We start from the raw sequence: 25243 nt of genomic DNA on the forward strand, positions 1-25243 counted from the left end.
GTAATGCTATCCCTTGTCTAAAATGCCATTCCCCATCCTCTTTTGAGTCTGTTTCTGTCCTTCCTGTAGCATTTGTATCCAGGAACATTAAGCTGCCAGTCCTGTCCATCCCTGAGCCATGTTTCTGTAATTGCTATGATGTCCCAGTCCCATGTTTCTAACCATGCCCTGAGTTCATCTGCCTTCCCTGTTAGGCCTCTTGCATTGAAATAAATGCAGTTTAATTTATCAGTCCTACCTTGTTCTCTGCTTTGTCCTTGCCTTTCCTGACTGTTTGACTTGCTTCTTTTCTCAAATGTACCAGTCTCAGACTGATCTCTTTATTCAATATCTCCCTAGTTCCCACATCCCCACGTCACTAGTTTAAATCATCCCAAGCAGCTCTAGCAAATCTCCCTGCCAATCTATGAGTCCCCTTCCAATTCATGCAATCCATCCTTCTTGTACCGGTCACTTCTACCCGAGAAGAGATTTCAATAATCCAAAAATATGAATCCTTCTCCCATACACCAGCTCCTCAGCCCTGAATTCATCTGCTCTATCCTCCTATTCCTGCCCCCACTAGCTCATAGCACCAGGAGTAATCCAGATATTACTACTCTCGATGATCTTGTTTTTAAATTCCTGCCTAATTCTGTACATTCTTCCTTCAGAATCTCATCCTTTTCCCTGACTTTGTCACTGGTTCCAATGTGTACAATGACTTCATGCTCATCCGTCTGCCCCTTGAGAACATTCTGCACCCTCTCTGAGACATCCTTGATCCTGGCACCAGGGAGGCAACACATCATTCTGATTTTTCACTGATGGCCACAGAAACATCCGTCTCTGCCTCGGACTAGAGAGTCCCCTAACACAACTGATCTCTTGGAACCCAACCTCCCCCTCATTACATTTGAGCCAGTCTTGATCCCAGAAACTTGGCTGGTCTTGCTACCTTCCCCTGAGATTCCACCACTCTCTACATTTTCCAAAACAGCATACTTGTTTGAAATGAGGGTAGCGACAGAAGACTTTTGCACTAACTGCCTACTTCTCTTGCCTTTCCTGGAGTTAACCCATCCATGTGACTGTATCTGCAACTTTTTTCCCTTCCTATCACTGCCATCCATCACCCCTTGTGTTTGTAAATTCCTCATTGCCTCTAACTGTCTCCCCAACCAATCCATTCGATCCGATAGGATTTGCAACCAATGGCATTCATTGCAGATATAATCCTCAGTGACACGTAAACTCTCCCTAAACTCACACTTTCGACAAGAAGAGCATATCACACGACAAAAGGCCATTTTTGCTTCTTCCAATCTACAGACCCAAAAATAGCACTGTCTTATTCCTCTATAAAACACTGTTCCAGGCTAATTTAATAGATATGGCTTATATTTTTAAGTTTAATCAAGTGACATATCTCAGTGAAAATATCAAGAAAGAACCCACTCTGCTCACTACTGCAGACTTACTGTAAGCTCACAGTTAAAAATATTCACTAAGAGTCAGTGAGTCATAGAGATGTACAGCATGGAAACAGACCCTTTGGTCCAACCCGCTCATGCCAACCAGATGTCCCAACCCAATCTAGTCCCACCTGCCAGCACCTAGTCCATACCCCTCCAAACCCTTCATATTCATATGTCCATCCAGATGCCTTTTACATTTTGCAATTGTACTAGCCTCTACGACTTCCTCTGGCAACTTATTCTATATACATACCACCCTCTGCGTGAAAACGTTGCCCTTTAGGTCTCTTTTATATCTCCCCTCTCACCCCAAAAGTATACAAACTAGTTTGGACTCCCCCACCCCAGGGAAAAGACTTTGTCTATTTATTCTATCCATGCCCCTCATGGTTTTATAAACCTCCATAATGTCACCCCTCAGCCTCTGACACTCGAGAGAAAATAACCCAAGCGTATTCAACTTCTCCCTATAGCTCAACCCTGGCAATATCCTTGTAAATCTTTTCTAGCCCTTTCAAGTTTCACAACATCTTTCTGATAGAAAGGAGACCAGAATTGCACGCAATATTCCAACAGTGGCCTAACCAATGTCCTGTACAGTAGCAATATGACCTCCCAATTCCTGTACTCAATACTCTGACCAATAAAGGAAAGCATACCAAACGCCTACTTCACTATCCTATCTACCTATGACTCCACTTTCAAGGAGCTATGAACTTGCATTCCAAGGTCTCTTTGTTCAGCAACACTTCCCAGGATCTTACCATTAGGTGTATAAATCCTGCTAGGATTTGCTTTCCCAAAATGCAGCACCTCGCATTTATCTAAATTAAACTCCATCTGCCACTTCTCAGCTCATTGGCCCATCTGATCAAGATCCCGTTGTAATCTGAAGTAACCTTCTTCACTGCCCACTACAATTCCAATTTTGGTGTCATCTGCAAACTTACTAACTATACCACTTATGCTCCCATCCAAGTCATTTATATAAATCATGAAAAGTAGGGGACCCAGCACCGATCCTTGTGGCACTCCATTAGTCACAGGCTTCCAGTCTGAAAAACAACCTTCCCCCACCACCCTCTGTCTTCTGCCTTTGAGACAGTTCTAGTTCTCCCTGTATTCCATGAGATCTAACCTTGCTAATCAATCTCCCATGGGGAAACTTGTCGAACGTCTTACTGAAGTCGATATAGATCACATCTACTGCTCTGTTCTCATCAATCCTCTTTGTTACTTCTTTAAAAAACTCAATCAAGTTTGTGAGACATGATTTCCCACACACAAAGCCATGTTGACTATCCCTAATCAGTCCTGGCCTTTCCAAATACATGTACATCCTGTCCCTCAGGGTTCCCTCCAACAACTTGTCCACCACCGATGTCAGGCTCATTGGTCTATAGTTTGCTGGCTTGTCCTTACCACCCTTCTAAAACAGTGGCACCACGTTTGCCAACCTCCAGTCTTCCGGCACTTCACTGTGACTATTGATGATACAAATATCTCAGTAAGAGGCCCATCAATCACTTCCCTAGCTTCCCACAAAGATCTCGGGAACACCTGATCAGGTCCTGGGGATTTATCCACCTTTATGTGTTTAAAGACATCCAGCACTTCCTCCTCTGTAATATGAACATTTTTCAAGATGTCACCATCTATTTCCCTACATTCTATACCTTCCATGTCCTTTTCCACAGTAAATACTGATGTAAAATACTTGTTTATCATCTCCCCCATCTCCTACGGCTCCACATGAAGGCTGCCTTGTTGATCTTCGTGGGGCCCTATTTTCTCCCTAGTTACCCTTTTGTCCTTAATATATTTGTAAAAACCCTTTGGATTCTCCTTAAATCTATTTGTCAAAGCTATCTCATGTCCCCTTTTTGCCCTGCTGATTTCTCTCCTACGTATACTCCTACTGCCTTTATACATTTCTAAGGATTCACTTGATCTATCCTGTCTATACCTGACATACGCTTCCTTCTTTTTCTTAACCAAACTCTCAATTTCTTTAGTCACCCATTATTCCCTCATCTACCAGCCTTTCCTTTCACCCTAACAGGAATATACTTTGTCTGGGCTCTCGTTATCTGTTTCTGTGCTGTGACCTCTCCCAAACAGGTTCCTCCAAGATCAGTTATGAATTTCACTGTTTGTTAATTTTCCTAGACACACTCCGAAGTCCAGCGATACATGAATTCAAACAGCAAAGGCAGTAACTGTGCAGGTTCACTGCTCTGTCAGTTAGCCGTGGGAGTTTCTTTCTCTCTCTCTCTTGCACTGACCTCGCCTTTGTCTGTTCCTCACCCTTTTAAAAGTGCTGTTGTTTTGAGGTTTTTTTCCAAAGTTCCAAGACAATGCAAAAGCATATAAAATAGTAATTGCTACTCCTGGAAGTTGAGAAAATCACCTCCAACACCTAAAATGCCTCAAAAAAAAAGAAACAGCCAAACCTGTGCATGTTGGATTGTAGAGGGGACAATAAATGTAACAGGGACAACTTAACACATAAGGATAATTGGGGGATAGGTTACAGCAGGATCCTCAATAGTCACAATCACCTTGGTTTCAGGGGACAAATAGTGCCTCTGTTGGTATAACTGAGCTGGGGGCCCATGGCTCAGGGGATAATGTTGGGACATCAAGACTTAAATTGTTATGAAGGTGTCTTGGATGGTCCTTTTGGCCCTTAATTCCAAGAGGTGTTTTCATAAAAAAGGAGAGATACAGAGACAAGGGAATTTCTGGTGTAAACAATGTCTGTTTGGGATTGATGGGATGTCACACCTAAACTTGTCAAATAAATGTCAAGCATAATGGTCTGTGGTCTTACATGACTACAAAGATACTGACTACAAAGATTACCACTTTATAAACAACAAACAAACCCCTGCGAATTCTGTTTTCATTTGGAGACACATTTCGTGATCATCCCTTTGGAGGGTACACAAAGACTGGGGGAATAAAAAGGCAATTGCAAATGACATTGATAACTCTCATGATTTCAAGCCTGTGAGCATTAGCATGGATGGAAGTTCAAAATCAAAGAACTATCCCATGGTTATCCCTGTGTTGCAGGTTAAAAAAAAAAATTCTCATTCTGAGTGCGAGAGTTAGCTAGCTAGCAACCAGTCAAAAGGAAGATTCTTTGCCACTTTGAAAGCTGCAAACCAGTTTTAAAAAAATGTAATCTCAACAAAGGAACTTAAATACTAACTATAAACTGAAAGAACTGTGGATGCTGTAAATCAGAAACAAAAACAGAAATTGCTGTAAAAGTTCAGCAGGTCTGGTGGTATCTGTGGAGAGAATTCTGAGTTAACATTTCTGGTCCAGTGACCCTTCCTCAGAACTGTATGGATTTCTCTCCACAGATGCTGTCAGACTTGCTGAGCTTTTGTAGCAATTTTTGTTAAAATCTTTACTATTCACCTACGAATGTTAAAATTACTTGTAACCTCTGCAATAACCTCAATGTTGAACTTTCTACTCTTTCTGCCCAATTCAGAGACTAATCCACACATCTGTTTTGTCTTAACTTTTGTCTTTTTGAACTAACCTCTTAATTCTTATGTATGTGTAGAGTGTTATATTACTAATTGCTTTCATGTTAATCCAGTAAAGCTTTGTTAATTTAACTCATTTTAAAACGTGCATTCATTCATATTTACGAGAAAGGTATCCAGAAATGATTATATCTGCAGGAAGTGTCTTTGTTTGCAAATTCCATCAATATCGCATGGATTGGTTGGTGTGGCAGCTCGAGGCAATGAGAAATTTACAAGACCTAGGGAGTGTGATGAATGGTAGTTAAAGGAAGGGAGAAAAGCCACAGATACAGTCAGGTCGATGGATTGACTCCAGGAAAGGTAGGAGGGGTAGTCAGGTAATGCATGAGTCTCCTGTGGCTATCCCCATTTCAAACAAGTATGCTGTTTTGGAAAATTTAAGGCTTGATGGACCGTCAGTGCAATGTAGTATCAACAGTAAGGTTTCTGGTACTGAGGCTGGCTTGAGTGTAATGAAGAGTACATCAGATTCCAAGAGATTGTGATACAGGACTCTCTCGTCAGAGGCACAGATTGATGTTTCTACAGCAACAGCAAAAAATCAGAATGGTGTGTTGCCTCCCTGTGCCAGGATCAAGGATGCCTCAGGGAGGGTGCTGAATGTTCTCAAGGGGGAGAGGGACCAGCAGGAGGTCATTGGATACATTGGAACCAATGACATACGAAGGGAAAAAGATGAGATTCTGAAGGGAGAATATAACAAGTTAGGCAGGAATTTAAAAAGGAAGTCCTTGAGGGTAGTAATATCTGGATTACTCCCAGTGCTATGAGCTAGTGAGGGTCGGAATAGGAGAATGGAGATGAATGCACGGCTGAGGAGCTGGTGTGTGGGAGAAGACTTCACATTTTCGGATCATTGGAATCTCTTCTGCAGTAGAAGTGCCTGTACAAGAAGGATGGATTGCACCTGAATTGGAAGGGGACTAATATACTGCCAGGTACATTTGCTAGAGCTGTTCAGAAATATTTAAACTAATAAGATAGAGGGGTGGGACCCAGGGAAATAGTGAGGAAAGAGATCAATCCGAGGCTGGTACAGTTAGGAAAAGGAGCGGGTCAGTCAGAAAAGACAGAGACAAAGCAGAGAACAAGGTAGGACTGATAAATTAAACTGCATTTTTTAATGCAAGAGACCAAACAGGGAAGACAGATGAACTCAGAGCATGGTTAGGAACACAGAATTGGGATATCATAGCAATTACAGAAACATGGCTGAGGGATGGACAGGACTGGCAGCTTAATGTTCTAGGATAAAAATGCTACAGGAAGGACAGAAAGGGAGGCAAGAGAGGAGGGGGAATGGTGTTTTTGATAAGGGATTGTCTTACAGCTGTACTGAGGGAGGATATTCCTGAAATACATCCAGGGAAGTTATTTGGATTAAACTGAGAAATAAGAAAGGGATGATTACATTATTGGGATTGTATTATAGATCCCCTAATAGTCAGCGGAAATTGAGAAACAAATTTGTAATGTGATTTCAGTTATCAGTAAGGATAATAACGTGGTTATGATAGGGGATTTTAACTTTCCAAACATAGACTGAGACTGCCATAGTGTTAAGGGTTTAGATGGAGAGGAATTTGTTAAGTGTGTACAAGACAATTTTCTGATTCAGTATGTGGATGTACCTACTAGAGAAGGTGCAAAACTTGACCTACTCTTGGGAAATAAGGCAGGGCAGGAGACTGAGGTGTCAGTGGGGGTCAGCGACCATAATTGTATTAGTTTTAAAATAGTGATGGAAAAGGATAGACCAAATCTAAAAGTTGAAGGTTTAACTTGGAGGAGGCCTCAGTTTGTTGGTATTAGGCAGAAACTTTCAAAAGCTAATTTGGGGCTGATGTTTGCAAATGATTTGGATATGAACATAGGAGGTATAGTTAGTTAGCAAGTTTGCAGATGAAACCAAAATTGGAGGTTTAGTGGGCAGTGAAGAATGGTTACCTCAGATTACAACAGGATCTTGATCAGATGGGCCAATGAGCTGAGCAGTGGCAGATGGAGTTCAATTTAGATAAATGCAAGGTGCTGCATTTTGGGAAACCTGTGCCCACACCTCCTCCCTCACCTCCATCCAAGGCCCCAAAGGAGCCTTCCACATCCATCAAAGTTTTACCTGCACATCCACCAATATCATTTATTGTATCCGTTGCTCCCGATGCAGTCTCCTCTACATTGGGGAGACTGGAAGCCTCCTAGCAGAGTGCTTTAGGGAACATCTCTGGGACACCCACACCAATCAACCACACCGCCCTGTGGCCCAACTTTTCAACTCCCCCTCCCACTCAGATGAGGACATGGAGGTTCTGGGCCTCCTTCACTGCCGCTCACTCACTACCGACGCCTGGAGGAAGAACACCTCATCTTCCACCTTGGAACACTTCAACCCCAGGGCATCAATGTGGACTTTACCAGTTTCCTCATTTCCCCTTCCCCCACCTCACCCCAGTTCCAAACTTCCAGCTCAGCACTGTCCCCATGACTTGTCCAACTGCCTATCTTCCTTCCTACCTGTCCACTCCACCCTCCTCTCTGACCTATCACCTTCATCCCCTCCCCCAATCACCTATTGTACTCTATGCTACTTTCTCCCCACCCCCACCCTCCTCTCATTTATCTCTCCATCCTGCAGGCACTCTGTCTGTATTCCTGATGAAGGGCTTTTGCCCGAAACGTTGATTTTCCTGCTCCTCGGATGCTGCCTGAACTGCTGTGCTTTTCCAACACCACTCTCATCTAGACTCTGGTTTTCAGCATCTGCAGTCCTTGTTTTTACCATAGAGAAAGGGAGCCCGTTCATCCATTCTTGATTTGGATTTTAACAATTTGGAGTACTCTGTCTGGAATGATAATAAATCTGGAACCTGAGCCGGGTTCTGAACATAATAAATTGGGAGTTCTTGCCATGATTTAAACCCACAGGCAAAACAAAAGAATTTGAGTGAGTAAATGATCACTTTGAAATCAGTTTTAAAATGAGAAAAAACTTCAAAAGACTTCCTGACTTAGGACTGCTACAATGGGAAATGTCTGCATTCAATGCCAACTTGTTCCTAGCAGAATTAATGGATGTCACTTTTGAGAATTTAAATATTCTGATCCTCAAGCAGTGAAAAGATTTAGCGAGGCACTTGCTTTAGAATTTTACCAGAACACCAAAAAAACCCAAAATTTTCAAAGGTGTCGGCTAATAGTTTACAATGACGACTGAGGATGACGCAAAATTTAGAATAATGGTTGGGAGATTAAAATTGAAGCTGCATAAATTAGAATTTCAAGGTAAAGTGAAGGAATTAGGAAAAGAGGGAGAAAATTCAAAAAGTGGAAAGAGTATTACAAGGAACATGCTGAAGCCACAATTATTTGCAGTGACCTCATCAGGAAAGTGAATGCGCTGTCGACAAATTTGAGGATAACACAAAAATAGGTGAAAAGGTCAGGCGTCATCAGGATGATATGAAGAGTTCTGCAGAAGGATAGAGACAGACCATAAGCAGAGTAAGCCATTCAGTCCATCTAGTCTGCCCTACCATTCAATGATGCTCTGATAGTCCTCAACACTTTCCTGTTTTCTTTCCAACAAACCTTGATCCCCTACTGATTAAAAATGTGCCTACCTTAGCCTTGAATATGCTTAATGATCCAACGCCAACAGCCCTTTGTGGTAAAGAATTCCACAGAATTAGTATACTGTCAGAGAAAATATATCCTTCTCCTCTATGTCCGCACTAGGCGACTCCTTACTCTGAGATAATGTCATCTGGTCGTACACCCTGCCCCCACTCCCAACCCCCAACCCCACCCCCATCCTCCATATGGGGAAAGAATGCCTCTGCAGCTACCTTGTCAAGCCCCCTGAAAATCTTATATGTTTTAGTCAGAATTTTTAAACGGGACCAAAGTAAGTCATATACTCTTAAAATGTCTGGTGGTCTTGTCTTGTAAGATGCATACTCCCTGGCCACTCTGCGTCATTAAACCTTTGGCACCTCCCTGGCACCTCCCTGACACAGTCAGTGGCAGCTACAGCTTTGCACACAGAGGGACACAAACATGAGGAATTGATATTGAGGAGGGCCAAAATGCAAGCAGAACGCAAAGTCCTGTGTACATGGTTATTTCTCAGTTGAAGTTGATGTCAGGCAGGGTGGAAATGGAGGGACTGGCCATTTTTACTTTGCTGAGTGGAAACCGACGAGGGCCCTGAATGTGGTTCCTGCTCTGGCTGTGCATCTCCTGGAGCAGCTACTGTCTCCTTGTGAGGATGGAGCAATTGGGATCAAGGTTCCCCAGCCCCTTCGTCACCAGGTCTTTGGTCCCGAGGATCAATGGGTGGAATGATGGAGTGCAGGTGTATGATCTTGGCAGAGGAGCATTGAGCTCTTTGCTGCTCCTGGTCATCCCTGGACACATAGACAAAGTCCCTGATTGCAGACACTACAGTGTCCCATGCTCTCTCAGCCTAAGATCAACCCTGAGATGTTAGTATCTGAGTTGGGGTTTGCAGATGGAGTACAGAAGGCAGTCTTGTCAATACTTCCTCATAGGCCTTGGTACTCTTACCTTCAGAGGTTGAGGACAAGGCTTCTGATGGAGATGGTTCATTCTCCACAGAGATTGAGGCTTCCACAACCTGTAAGAGAGAGATGGTGTCACAGTCAGCGGTTTGAAATGGCACCCCATGGCTGTGATGAATGCAGAGTTAATGGGGGAGTAGGGGTGGCATGCAGAATGTGACTTACAGTTTGATGGGACAGGGATGTTTCCCCCTTCCCATAGGAATGATCCTAATCTTCTCCTGCAAGGGGCAAAATTCTCTTTGCATGTTTTGGGCTGTCTTGAGAGTGCGTTAGCATAATGCAGCTGACTTCACAAACAGAAAAAAAGGTTACATTCAATAAATGTACAAGTCAGCAGAGGTGTCACATCTCACTGTCTGCGTCAAATATCCTGAGAGTTGCAATGATACCTATTATCCTTGATACCTCTCAGGTTTCTGCTTCATTTCCAGGGCCATGATGTCTGCACGGAGACAAATGCTACCTGCTGCAACTATGACTGCTAACTGTATTATACAACACCCTGACTGAGGCGGAATGTAGTTACAATGCAGTCCATTGTAACACCAAGACATTTTAGAGCAGATGATAAGCCTCCTGCAAATGCTTGGATTTGTGGGAACTAACTAGTGTTTTCAGGCATGGCTAAACAGAGATACCAGCGACTAGATTGGGATTTTCAAGATTAGATTAGATTACATTAGATTAGATTAGATTACATTACAGTGTGGAAACAGGCCCTTCGGCCCAACAAGTCCACACCGACCCGCCGAAGCGAAACCCACCCATACCCCTACATTTACCCCTTACCTAACACTACAGGCAATTTAGCATGGCCAATTCACCTGACCCTGCACATCTTTGGACTGTGGGAGGAAACCGGAGCACCCGGAGGAAACCCACGCAGACACGGGGAGAACGTGCAAACTCCACACAGTCAGTCGCCTGAGGCGGGAATTGAACCCGGGTCTCAGGCGCTGTGAGGCAGCAGTGCTAACTACTGTGCCACCGTGCCGCCCACAAATTGGGATTTTCATGGTGACTTGTTGATTTTCATGGTGACTTGTTTATTTTCAGACGGCCCCACACTAGGACTGAACTATTGGCTTCTTCTCATACTGGTCCTCAAGTGTGTCACAGGGGGAGGAATTGAAATGGACAATGTGGAAAGGGAAGAGAAATCCTCAGCCTGTGTCTTTAGGCATCTGTCCATCGCCTCCTGCCTTTAAATTTTGCATAAAAACTTTAAATGAACCGATCTTTAGCTGGAAACCAAGTAGGTGGCCGAATGTGACGGATTAACCTGATACCTGCCCCAAACATCAGTGTGCAGGATGCCAAAATCTAAGCACTAGTTCAGAGAGCCTGCTTGAATGTAAGCTGTCCTACTCTATCTATTGCACTTATTTTATGCCACAATTACATAATAGGCTGACTTGCATCACATTGATGGCCAGCAAAATTTGAAACTAAACAATCATATGGCTGAAGATTAGAACAAAGAACAAAGAATAGTGTACCACAGGAACAAGGCCCACCAAGTCTGCATCGACACATGATGCCTTTCTAAACTAGAAACGTTTGCGCCCACACAGTCCATATCCCTCTATTCCCTGCCTATTCATAAATCTGTCAAAATGTCTCTTAAACATTGCTATTGTATCCACCACTACCACCTCCTCTGGCAACGCATTCCAGGCACTTACCACCCTCTGAGGAAAATAAACTTGCCTATCACCTCTCTTTTAAACTTACTCCCTTTTACCTTAAACCTATGTCCCCTAGTAATTGATATTTCTACCCTGGGAAAAAGACACCAATGATCCATTCTATCTGTGCCTCTCATAATTTTGTAAACTTCTGCCTGTCAGCCCTTATTCTTCAACATTCAAATGAAAACAGATCAAGTGTGTTCAATCTCTCCTCATAGCTAATACCCTCCAAACTGGGAAATGTCCTGGTACCCTCTCCAGGGGTCCCCATCCTCCTGGCAGAGCAATGACCAGAACTGTACACAATATTCCAAATGCTGCCTAATTAAAATTCGATACAGCTGCAACATGATTTGCCAAATGTTATACTCTGTGCCCTGACTGATGAAGACAAACATGCCATATGCTTTCTTGACCACTTGATCCACTTGTGTTGCCATTTTCAGAGAACTGCGGACTTTCTGTATGTTGATGCTACTAAGGGTTCTGCCATTTACTGTATACTTCCCTCCTGCATTAGACCTTCCAAACATCATTGAAGAAGACTCTTAGGGTTAAGATGTACGCACATTTGGAAAAATATGGACTTATTAGTGATAGGCAGCGTGGTTTTGTGTGGGGAAGGTCAAGTCTCACAAAGTTGATTGAGTTTTTTGAGAAAGTGACAAAAATAATTGATGAAGTAAGGGTAGTAGACATTATCCATATGGACCTTTGCAAGGTCTTGGACAAGATCCCTCATAGCAGTTCGATACAAAAGGTGAGGTCATGTGGGATCTGCGATGAACTGGTAAGATGGACACAGAACTGGCTCAGTCATATCAGACAGAGAGTTGCAGTAGAAGGATGTTTTTCTGACTGGAGATCTGTGACCAGTGATGTTCTGTGGCGATCAGTACTGGGACTCTTGTTGTTTGTAATATACATAATGAATTAGAGGAGAATATTTATGGTTAGTAAGTTCACAGAACTTACAAAGAATAGGGGAGCTGCGTATAGTGAGCAGGATTGCCAGAGGATACAGCAGAATATAAATAGACTGAAGCCTTGGTGGAGAAACGGCAGATGGAGTTTAATCTGGACAAATGTGATGTGATACATTATCACTGGTCACAGATCTCCAGTCAGAAAAAAACGTCCTTCTACTGCAACTCTCTGTCCTATATGACTGAGCCAGTTCTGTGTCCACCTTACCAATTTTTCGCTGATCCCAAGTGACCTCACCTTTTGTATCGACCTGCTATGAGGGATCTTGTCCAAGGTCTTGCAAAGGTCCATATGGACAATGTCTACTACCCTTACCTCAGCAATAAGTTTTGTCACTTCCTCAAAAATATCCAATCAACTTTGTGAGACTTGACCTTCCCTATACAAAACCATGCTGCCTATCACTAATAAGTCTATATTTTGTCCAAATGTGTGTACATCTTAACCCTAAGAATCTTCTTCAATGATTTCCCTACCATTGATGTATGGCTCACCAGCCTATAACTGCCCAGATTTTTCTTATTGCCTTTCTTAAACAAAGTAACAACATTGGCTATTTTCCAGTCCTCTGGGACCTCTCTTGTAAGTAAAGAGGATAATACAATTTTGTACATGGTCTTAGCAATTTCCTCACCTGTGTCCCTCAACATTCTGTGTTGATTCCATCAGGTTTTGGGGACTTGTATACCTTAATGCTTTTTGAAACAATCTACACTTCCTCCTTCTTTATATTGACATGCCCTAGAATATCAACATACCTCTCTATAGACTCATCATCCACCATGCTCTTCTCCCTTGTGTATATCAATGCAACGTATTTGTTAAAGACCTCAACCACTTCCTCTGGCCCCACTCATAAATTCCCTTCTTTGTCCTTGAGTGGACTTTAACCCTTTCCCTAGCTATCCTCTTGCTCCTAATATATGTATAAAGCACTTTGGGATTTTCTTTATTCCTGTTTGCCAAAGATCTGTCATGGCCCCTTTCAGCCCTACTAATTCTTTGTTTAAGTTCTTTCCTGTTATCTCTATGCTCGTTGCGAGCCCTGTCTGTTTTTAGTTTCCAAAACCTTACCGATGCCTTTTTTTTAAATTAAACTTTCAATTTCTCTTTTCTCCAAGGTTCCCAAATCTTGCCATCTTTATCCTTGATTTTCAAGTGTCAAGAGTAGCTCAATTTATCATTTCTACCATATACAACTGATATAGTCAAAACAAAACAGCATTCCTCTAGGACCAAGGTGCTACATGGACAGCACAAACTACATGACCATACACAGGGTGGCATAAAGTGAGTAAGAAGTGCAAAACATGCAAGACAACACAGTACTGTGAAGACAATAGGCACAGTGGTGTACAAATTACAGTGTATTAAAAGAATGATAATTAATAAAACATTGTTCTAGCAGCAATTCGAAGTCGTGCAGAGTTTCAGATGGAATAGAGTCTGATCATACTGTGTTCAGGAGCCTGATGGCTTTGGGGAAGAAACTGTTGCACAGTCTGCCCGTGAGAGACCGAACGCTCTGGCATCTTCTGCCAGATGGCAGGAGGGAAAAGAATTTGAGTGAGAGATGTGTGGGGTCTTCCACAATGCTCTTAGCCTTTTGGATGCAGCGTGTGGTGTAAATGTCTGTAATGGAGGGGACATGCTGGTTCTGAACTCTAATCAACTGGCATTTTAAAGATTTCCACATGCAATGTGGATTTACCCCCAAACAGCTGCTCCCAGTCCACATTCCCTAGTTCCTGCCTAATATTGTGGTCGTTAGCCTACCACCAATCTTCCCTACTTTCACCGAGGGTATGAATAGGAAGGGTTTAGGGGGGATATAGGCCAAGTGCTGGCAAATGAGACTAGATTAATTTAGGATATCCGGTTGGCATGGACAAATTGGAGGGAAAGGTCTGTCTCTGTGTTGTACAGTTCTATGACTCTATGACTCTATGATTACTCTTCCCTTCTACAGAAGTAACGTAAAACTTGCAGAATTATGGTCCCTGTTCCTGAAATGCTCCCCAACTGAAACTTGGATAACCTGCTCAGACTCATTCCACAATACCAGGCCCCTTCCCCAGTTGGACTATATACATATTATTTCAAAAAGCTGTACTGGACACACCTTACAAATTCTCTCCCAGCAAGACCTCTGGCATTGAGTGAGTCCCAATCAATGTTTGGGAAGTTAAAGCTACCAACCACAACAACCATATGGCTTTCCCACCTTTCCATAATCTGTCCGCATACCTGTTCCTCTATCACCTGCTGTTGGGAGACCTGTAGTACAATCCCAAAGTGTTTGTGCCCTTCCTATTCCTGAGCTCTACCCATTTACCCTTTATGCATGAGTCCTCCAAGGTGCTGTCCCTCTGTACAGTTATGATATTTTCCCTTATCAATAACACAACTACCCCAGCTCTTTTACATCCCTCTCTATCTCACCTGAAACATCTAAATTTCAGCATGTTAAGCTGCAAGTCTTGCCCCTGTCTCAACCAAGTCTCTGTAATAGTTACAACCTCATAGTTACATGTATTAATCCAAGCTTTAAATTCATCTGCCTTACCTTATATACGTCTCACATTAAAACCAATACACCTCAGACCACCAGTCCTGTCATGTTCAGCAACCTCTCCCTGTCAGTTCTCCCTCTTAGTCTCACTGATCTTAGTTTCTAACTCCTTCTTATGTAATTTTATTTGCTGACCTACTGCTCTAGTTCCCATTCTTCTGCCATGCGAATTTAAACCCGCCGTATGTGGCACTTGCGAACCTTCCTGGCAGGATATCTGTGCCCCTCCAGTTCAGAGGAGAACACATTTTCACCCCTCCAGTTCAGGTCCAACCTGTCCTTCTTGTACAGGTCCTACTTGCTCTGGAAAACATCCCAATGATCCACCTACCTGAAGTTCTCTGTCCTATATATCTGTAGCCACATATTAAGTGTACTAGCTTCCTATTACTGTTCTCACTAGCACGTGGCACAGGAAATAATCCCAAGGTTACAGATCTACAGGTCCTGCTTTTCAACTTGCTATCTAACTCCCTGAAATCCCATCACAGCCTCTCATCTTTCTTTCTACATATGTCGTCAGTACCAATATGGACCACAGCCTCTGGTTGCTCACCCTTCCCCTTCAGAATGTTCAGTGCCCTCTCAGAGACAGCCTTTTCCTGGCACCAGGGAGGCAACACACTATCCTGGAATCTTGCTTGCTGCCACAGAAACCACTCTCTGTGCCCCTGACTACAGACTCTCTTATCACTACTGCTCACCTACACTTTGACCCTCCCTGCTATACAACAGTGCCAGTCATAATGCCAATCACTGTTGCTCCGGTTTTTCTCTAAGAGGCCATCATCCCCAACAGTATCCAAAGCAGTATACCTCTTTGAGAGGGGAATGGACACAGGGGAATTCTACACTGCCTGCCCACGCTTACTCATCTTCCTGGTGGTCACCCAACTCATGTCTGTCTGTGTGGACATTACTGGTGGTGTGACCAGATCACGAAATGTGCTATTGATGACATTCTCAGCCTCATAGTGAGTCCACCTGCAGCACTAGGCACTCTATGTGGCAAATCAGGAGCTGCAGCTGAACACATTTCCTGTCAACTACATGGTCAACTACAAACAATAATCCAGGAACTGACTACACAACTTTACCCACTAGTCGCTTACTCTCACTCTCGATTCCTAGCTGACTACAACTACAAAAAGTGTGTACATTATCCCTTCCCAGACAATACTCATTTAGTCTGGTTCCTGGGGAGCCAAGCCTGGGTCACTTTTTGAGTCATGACATCACTTCTGGGATCCGCCCCAGATTCACACTGACAGACCCAGTTCCTCACATATTTATCCTGCTGCTGTTATTCACCCCCTGATTTACTCTCCCTCACTCTGTTGCTGCTGTTGTCACTGGTTAGACATACCGAGCAGGTGGCCAGTGGATTAGCTAACAATTTGTTAACTGTCTGTCTAAGTTGGTTGTCAGGTAGCTGCGCTGGATGAGTCTTATGATTTGTGATAACATGTTTCCAAGTGGAAGATCTCACAAAGGCAACCAAATAATGGAGCAGGGTAATGGAAGGGAGGCAGAGTAGAAAAGCACATCATTTCGATAGGCCTGACCTACAAAAATCTCCTGAGGCTGAGGACAGAATGATAGCTGGATGTCCATAGATGGAACTATCAATGCAGTATTGTGGTATGAGCACTGATTGATTGATTAACCCTCAGGACTGCAGACTGGTGCTTGAAAACCTTCAGTGACCTGATAAGGACATTCAAGAAGGTCCTTGTTTTGTCTTATTAGGAAGTATACTGGAAAATAGGGAGACCATGGAGACAGTAATCTGCTTGAACGTTTCAGGTGACATTGTGTAGGCCTCTCATCTGTAGGCCTGCTCTACATCTGTTTCTGAGTTGGTGATTGAAATTATGAGTCATTTCTGGAGGGGATATCCCTGGTTATCAGCCAGCCAGGCTATGACCCATTGGCCTAACTGAAATAGAAGTGGGACATAGTATTCTCCCTGACTATTAGCATCATGGTTTGCCTGAGTGAGTTTGTCGCAAGGCAGGTCGGGTGCTGGGGCAGACCAACCAACATAGGACCCTGATTTTAATACAATAGCAAGGTTTATTTTTTTAAATACTACCACTGCCTGTCCTGGAAGTTACGCTTCCTGGACAGAATGGACTCATGCGTAGCAGGTCGTATTTGACTCATTAATATGATATATCTTCAGAAAGAAACAAGTTAGGCTCGATAGAAACATAGGTCCTGATATCCTCGAACACTGAAATGAAAAGGATGCAAAACAGTGAGGTCTCATTGTTGTAAAATTTACACCTATTAATTATCTTTAGTTATTTCTTGCATGTTAATGTATTGTGAATTATCGTGCATATAAGATGTTTGTCGAAACATCAAATTGCAAGTTACAACATGGTACTTGTTATTCAGCTTCCTGTCCCAGATCGTCCTCACAGATAATCTAAAACTATATGGAGATGAATCTGTAAAAAAAAACTAAGTTCACACCATTTTAAAACTATAAGTTATATTGAACAGCATTTTAAATAATAATTAAAGATGGCAAAGGACTGTGCTTTTGTAGCAATTTCAAGTCAATGAAACAATTGTGTATGAGCTTTAAGTGTAAAAATAATCAGGTTCCCTACTGTCACCACTTATCTCAACTGCAGACAGCAATCTTTAAGATGTGAATTGAGTTCCCATCTAGCTGGAAGTTACTTATTTTATCCATTTCTGTTTTATTGAAGGGGAAAAAAAAAGTTCAACTGTGAGGGCCTGACAGTAATTAGCACAAGCTAGACATTAACAAACAAAGATTAGAACTAAGCTACAAATGGCACGTAGCCATGAGCAGAATGGTTATAGGGTGCTTTTATCCCTCATGAATGTGAACATTAGATTAATAACATTGTTTAACAAAGTGCTGCATGCATTCTCTTATGGCATTCATTATCAAATCTTAAATCTGTGCAGATTTCTGAAAATGACTTTTAAATGTTAGAGTATTGTAGGAAAGGAGGCTTGATTTGCTAGTTGGGAGATCTTGCTGTGAGGTTTTAATGAAAGATCATAGTGGCCCTACAAGGATCTTCAAGAAGCTATGGTCCCAGTAAAGCTTGAAATAATCTGTTTTACTTTTAATGGCAAGCATTTTATATTCATTAGGATCAAAATGCCGTTTTGCAAGCAAATTGCAAAGCTATTCTACTCACAGCTTGAGAACCTAGAGGCCCTACAGCTTTTTTCATCCTGTTCATAAATGCGCATGCTGTTAATATCCTAAATATGCTTTATTGCTCAGTGCCTTACATGCACTGTGTACTGTTATATGACATGTTTACAAGTTGCAAGGGCTAACATTATGTTTAAAAAAATGCTAAGGCTCCCTTGAAATGCACAAATGCTTTTTTTTCTGTCTGGCACAGATGAAGGAATTTGATAACCTTTCTTTGGGTCTTAGGGTAAGTTGAATATGTCTGGTCTGCCATGACACAATTTAATAGGCTTCTGAAAACACTCAAAAGGCAGACACAAATGTGTGGATGGGCAACAAGCCAGAGTGACCTGGGGGATGGGTCCAGTCTGGGAGGGTAAGGTTGTGATGGAATGCCGAGGACAAAGCTTGTCAGGATTGTGCTTTCACAGCCTGTGAGCCGAGTGCTTACTTCACCAGACTTTCCTGCCTTAAATACAACTGTTCTGTTTGGTAGTTAAACCAGCTTAGACTTGCCATAACCATATCAATGATTCACTTTTCTTTCATCTGTTGTCGAACTTTACAACACTTTGATGTGAACTCTTTGCACACTTAAAAAAATCTTTATGCTTTTTTACCTTATCAAAAAAATCCATTATTACCCTGCTGTGATTCGCCTTTCCTATTGAAGGGAGTTTAATTTCTTTGAAATCCATTTACCAGTATTAATGGTCTAAGACTCCATTAAAATATGATTTTAGAAATGTATTGCTATCCTCCTTTTACTTTACGTTTTTGAATAATCTTTTTTTCCTCCCTCCTCTTGAATGTATTGTTGCTTTCTGTAGTTTGGTTTGTAATTGAACGTTTTCCTCTGAAATACTTTGCCGGAATAGCATGTCCTGAGTCGTGATGTCAACAGGCTATTCCAACATGGAGGGCATCACAGCTCAGCCTGATCCTATTCTCAGCTAAAGGCTTTACATAGGCAATTTCAGCAGAGAAAACCCGAGTTGATTTTTATCACACTTAGCTGAGACCCTGACTACTACTTTGGCTGAAATCAGCTATTTTAGAGCCAATCTGGTATTGAATCTGAGATCATCTTGATACATGGTGGAGGACCACACAGAGTGATGCACTGATCTATAGCACAGCCTCAGGGAAGCTGAGTTTGTTTTTTTTTAAATGGTGTATTTATTCCTGCAACATTGTCTCTGCTAACAGTGAAGTGATGGGAAATAATTCAACCTTGAGCATATTTGCCCTGTACAGAATTTCCCTTTCTCTAAAGTTCACCTAGTTAAATGAAAGCTTTGTTTCTCTAACAAACATGTAAACTGCACTTCATTGTATCAGCATTGTAATGTATGCATTCCTGTTCAAGACACTTTATCCAGAGTGCCAGGTTTAATGGTAACAAATAACACAATTTCTGTCTGCTTAGACAACAGAAATCAATTCCCTTATTTTATGAAAACTGTGTTTTTAATATTTTTCATATGTTTCCATTTAGCAAGCTGGATAACAAAACAGAATGAATAACACAATGGATATCATCATCAAATTTTAATAGTACAGCATTCTGTGATAATAAAGCATTAAAACTAGTCTTATTTCCTTCTGATACTTTCTTGGGTTATATATGGGATAGTGGACACTAGGGAGTATGACACAAGGCTGCAATCGGTTGTGATTTATTGTTATTTTGTTGAGGTGTTGGTGACCAGAGAAACTTCTCCGAGGAGCTAAGTGGTGAGCAGGTGCTCACCAGAGAATTGGTGACAGCACCAAATGTTGCAGTCAGGGTATAATTAGTATGTTACTGGGTGCTGGTATTCTAAATCACACATATTTGTTCTGTGACCTGATACTGAAGTATGCTATATAGTGTTCAGCACTTTATTTCTTGCAACATATTAAATTATGACTTCCGGATTACAGATAATATTACATTGCATTTCAACAATTCAATTAAATTTCATTACCTTTCCCTTTTGTAAATAGATTCCATTGTACTTGTTCAGGACATTATCGTGTATAATTAGAACCTATAACCAAAAGCTTGGTGAGAGAATTGGAATTACATCAATCAGCATATTCTGTTTTTTCTTGTTTTTCTCCTCACTTGCCAAACAAATGCAATTCATACCTTTCCCTAATTCTGTTGAACTAATGCTGCCAGATTCTGTTTTAACCATCTCTGTTGGGCAGAAGGAAAGATGGCAGTAACATGTGTAAAGGATATTTCAGTGTGTTTTGACAATAATGTAATCTAGAGAAAGTGTTAGCCCCCTTGCAGAGGTCATCATTCTTAATACAGTGCATGTCATCAATTCTCAGGACAACAGGAAAAATGATCCAGTCAATACATATGAAATAGAAATCATGCATAAACATGCTGTCTTGCTATAAACAGGGTGACACCGATGAGAATTGGATATCAGTCTGGGATGCAATTTTCCATAACTTTTTATTATTCATAAGATCTTGTGATCTAATAAGCCACACCTCAAATTACTGTCCATTGAAGGCACTGCTGAGTGATGTATTCTGACAGTGCTGAGAAAGAATATATTATGATTAAGATCAGATGCCAACATCACTGGACCCTAAGCTGCTGCCTATTTTCAGTTTTCTTCCATCAATTTCTTTTTATTTTTTTAATCTTCAAAACCTTGAAAAAGCATGAATCTGTGCATCACAAATTGACAAAGGAATGATTTTACTCACTGATGTTGCTAGAGGCTCTCCTTTTTAATTCATCAAATGTAGAAAAACAGGCGTAGCCAGTATCTACAAGCCACATTCCAAAGGGAGATGTTTTCAATTCAGTCATTATAAAAAGGTCAGACTGGTTCAAGTTCAATGCCATGGAAAAGAAGCACTCTCTATAAGGAGTACCACCCACGCATGAAAGTGGAGGGAGAGAATTAGATGAACTATGTAACCTAATTTTTTGGGCAAATACAAGAAAATTAGCCTTCTGTGCTATTTGAATTTAAAACCACACATTAACAATTCGACTCTGAAAGGTGACAGAAACCACAACAAAGTAAACATGCTCCCTAAACCATTCTGCTGTAATGATGTTATTAGTATGCATGTTGCTGAGCCCAGATACAGCCTTTAACAGTTTGAGTCCTTTTTTTTGTGTGCATGGCTTTAGACTACATTCAAAGCAAGGCACTCAACAGACCAACGTACCAAAGGATAGATTCAGAGATAATTCATATCTGCAAATAGAACATGACCACCATGTCCATCTTCACTGCAAACCATTGTCTGCAGTGATATTAGGTGATATCTCTTGGCAGACAACAGAAGTGCTAACATAACAGCTTGTGCATATTAATGTCTCTGAATCAATTCTGCCACTGACCAGTATAGGAAGAAAATATTTGAATACTCCTCACGATTAGCATGGTATAAAATATATTTTATATCTCAGAATAGGTGTTAAAAAAAACCCTGTAAATCATAAAGACACAGCATCTTATTCTGCATAATGATATTCAGAATCCTGTGTTTGAAGCAGTGCAGGATGGGCTAGCATTCCCAAAGCATGAATAGGTCGCAAATGAACAAATACATCTTCCGCTGATTTCTGAAACATTTAAGTGTATTTATCATAAAGGCCACATTTAGAAAACTACTTTAGAAAGAAAAGTTACATATTGCCAAAGGGCACAGAACTGAAATAAAGATGGTAGGTAACATAACAATAGGACTATACAGAACATTAAATCCAAACCGTAATGACCAAAATTTGCATCACTTTAATTGTTTTTTATTGAAAACACATGGCAATTCAGAGACTGAACCACTGCTAACAAAATCTGACTAAATTAGCATTGGTTCAGGCCATAAAGAAAAACTCAATCAGTTTAAAGGTGTGTTGTAGTGTAAGGAATTCAAGTAATTTTAATGACAATTTAGCACAACTTAGGCTCAACAAAGCCACACTGTCACCAATGGTAATGCACTTGTTCAATGGTATTAAAGATGTTGTTAGACTGTATGCCTGCAGAAATTTTGTTTCAGTAATGCCATTTTGAAGCATTTAAACGTTGAGGTCTGTTTACTGATTGCAGTGAAAAAGCTTCAAAGACACTTACTGAAGAGATTACATCAGATATTCAGTCAGCCCTCGGGACAGGTACTACAAAGTAATACAAGTGAATGGTTAACAGCATCAATGTTTGCTCACATTACATACATTTTTAAAAAAGCAATTGTGTACCAGCTGTAAGAACTGTAATACCAATTTCATATAGGCAAGTTATGTTCATGAAGAATTGAAACACAAATCCAAATTATTCTAGAAAAGTTAAGAAAAATTGGGAAAATTTGAATTTGATTACTGTTTGGACTGCTCAATATTCAATTTTGCCTTTGCTTTATGAAAATTACTAGGTAGAACACTTTAAATTTACATTTGTTTTGATTAATCGGTCCCTTCCACATCTTCCAAGTTGCTAAAAGAAAATACTTGGCTATTAAAAAGAAAGTACTGAAGTTTCGTTCTTGAGTTGGGACCGTGGTGTCGGATGCATTTCTGAGACACAGCCTAGAAGCACAACAATGCCTGACACTTGGCTTAATTTTAAGCGACACACCAATTAGTGTCTAGGATATGAGCTTGCCTTCCTAGTATGGATGAAAGCTGGGCCCCCCGAGGTTGGACAACCAATAGGAATTGCCCCATCATGAAAAGATCAGCAGTGTCACTGCCCAAGGTTGGAACTGATGATGGGAGAGAGAGCATGTCTCAAGGTAAGGGTGGCCTCTGATGACCATGTTTACAGATATGTAGTGAAAGGCTGGCACATTTCCCGGTCATTGGAAATTGCAACTCCATCCACCTCTGCTCCAGCGTCCTCTGGTGTAACAAAAGTCCTGCTCAATAAGTCAGCAGAATTTGCTTTTTAGTGTGCTCCCCATGGCAAACTTCCTGTATTGGTGAAATGGTGGTGGATGCATTTATTATGGCAGTCTAATGACTTGACCCTTTTTTAGTGTGGCTTTCTTTTATTTATGTTCTGTTTTATGAGGAAGTTGTGTTGTCTGTTTTTCAATGACCTTGGTAATCTATTTTATGCTGTAACACTCTAGTAGTGCTCAGAATGTGCCTGCTTCTCTTTGGAAAATTTCATGTACTGACATTGACTGGTTCTCCGGAGGTATTAGTGGAAGATCAATTCAATGAAACTCTAGTGAAGCTATGTAATTAGTTTTGTGAGTTCCCATAAGGCCTGGTATCTATCCATCTCTCCCAATTTCTCGTGGTGGTAAGTGTTTAGTTTAATAGTGATATACAGAGAATATTTAACTCTGAAGAACTCCTGCAAACATATATGACCAGGTACCGAGGGGTCTTGTTGAACTGGTAGAACTATTTTCCAGGCATTACAGGACATTATTAGAACTATGCTTCTATTTCTGTTAGGGAGGGTTGAGTACTACATTGATGATGATCATGGGTCTGTTGAAAGACTAAATAAAGGATACAGGGGAGTGATTGGGCAATAGGTACATGAAATCAGTTGTAGTGATGTTAACTCATGGATAAAGTGCTCAGTTTAGGTGTCATTAAGTAAGTGTCTAGGTTTGCCATCGAGGTTTAGAGGCTGGACATGTAATTTATATGTCACTGATAGTGTGGAAGCAGTGACCCAATATTCAATAAGTGCCTTTGACTTCGCAGTTTCATTTATTTTTATAACTTGTTCTTTTTGTTGCTTTTCATTGATTTTTGTAGAGTGCACTGTTGTTCATCTGATAATCATCAAAACAACTGTGTACACATTTAATAGATCCGTATAAACAAGAACCCTTGTATATTTCCTTGACAATTCATTGTTATTGCAGAACTGAGTCTGTTAGAAATGATGTTGTACCATAACCCACTCCTGTCCTTGCAATCCATGTTCATTTTTCTGTTTCAGCATCAACAACAGCGCTGTATTTGGCAGAGTCCACCATGTACAGTTATTCTTATTCTGTTAACACAGTTTGAATTCATGGTTCTCATTTCCGCATTTTCTGATGCCTGGATTATGCTTAGAGAGATCTAAAAGATTGAAGAGGGTAGGCTGAGAGGTCAACTAGATAAACCTCAATTATAGAATGTACTCTAACTATGGTCACCAACTACTTGCTGTAGGGAGTACCAATCAAGGGACAGTGGCTTGCAACAGGAGTCTTAGTGCCTATCATTGCAATAGCATTGCTTTACTGACATGATAGGGTCCTCCATATTCATTCCTGATAACTGCTGCAAATCTGTAAGCTAATAAGGATTATAAATGAACTTCTTCCAAAATTAGCTTATTGAAAATATTTTTGTTTCAAGTAGAAATTGATACTTCAACTTGCAATTGCCATTATAATGTACTGCCACTGTGCTACTATTTGAGGTTTTTAGCACCTTTTGGCAAGCAATAGATTTTGTTCCACAAAGTTTGAGGAGGCATTTTTATCTTCTCTTATCAATTATAATGTAACCCCAGTGTTTGAGACATGCTAATAATGTCTCTTGCAAGCTTACACATAATAATTTATCTTGCAAATGTCAAATCACACAAATAAAAATAAACTGAATTAGTGCCACCTTCAACCTGGAGAACTAATTGGACTCCTTAACTTCAGTGGAACCTTTCAAAGTATAATATTTGTTCCTTGTGGATCAAAATGACTAATTTTTTGGAATAGATTTCTTTTAGTTAACTTGTGGCATTCTTTCTGTGTTCCACAAGGTACATCACATTTTGCTATACCACAATTCTGTGCTGTTACTAATGTCCCCAGCTCCTCAAACCCATCATTTGCTAAGGCACATTTATTTTGTGGAGACAATAAAGGAATCAATATTGATGCCTGAGGTGCCCCTGTTGCTGTCTAATTAATTTTTATGAGGCATGTCAGCCACAAGCAGCATGCTGCACAATAATCCACTGAGGAGTGAAGTACACATGGAACATCACTTTTAAACTAAAACTTAGTCATACAGACTGGGAAAGCCTCAGATTTGATCCCTAGGAGGGCTAATTTAGTTGCTAGGCTAAGCAAAAGGACAACATGACAATTTGTCCCAGCAATCCCCAGATTAGGGAGGATCCACAGTGCTGATTGTTACTTGGTAGTCTCTGCTAGGACTCCTATTAGTAGATAAAGGAAAAGACTTGTGTTTATATAGCACATTTCCTGATC

Source organism: Chiloscyllium plagiosum, chromosome 9 (genome assembly GCF_004010195.1).
Source record: "Chiloscyllium plagiosum isolate BGI_BamShark_2017 chromosome 9, ASM401019v2, whole genome shotgun sequence".
In the NCBI taxonomy this organism is placed as follows: domain Eukaryota; kingdom Metazoa; phylum Chordata; class Chondrichthyes; order Orectolobiformes; family Hemiscylliidae; genus Chiloscyllium; species Chiloscyllium plagiosum.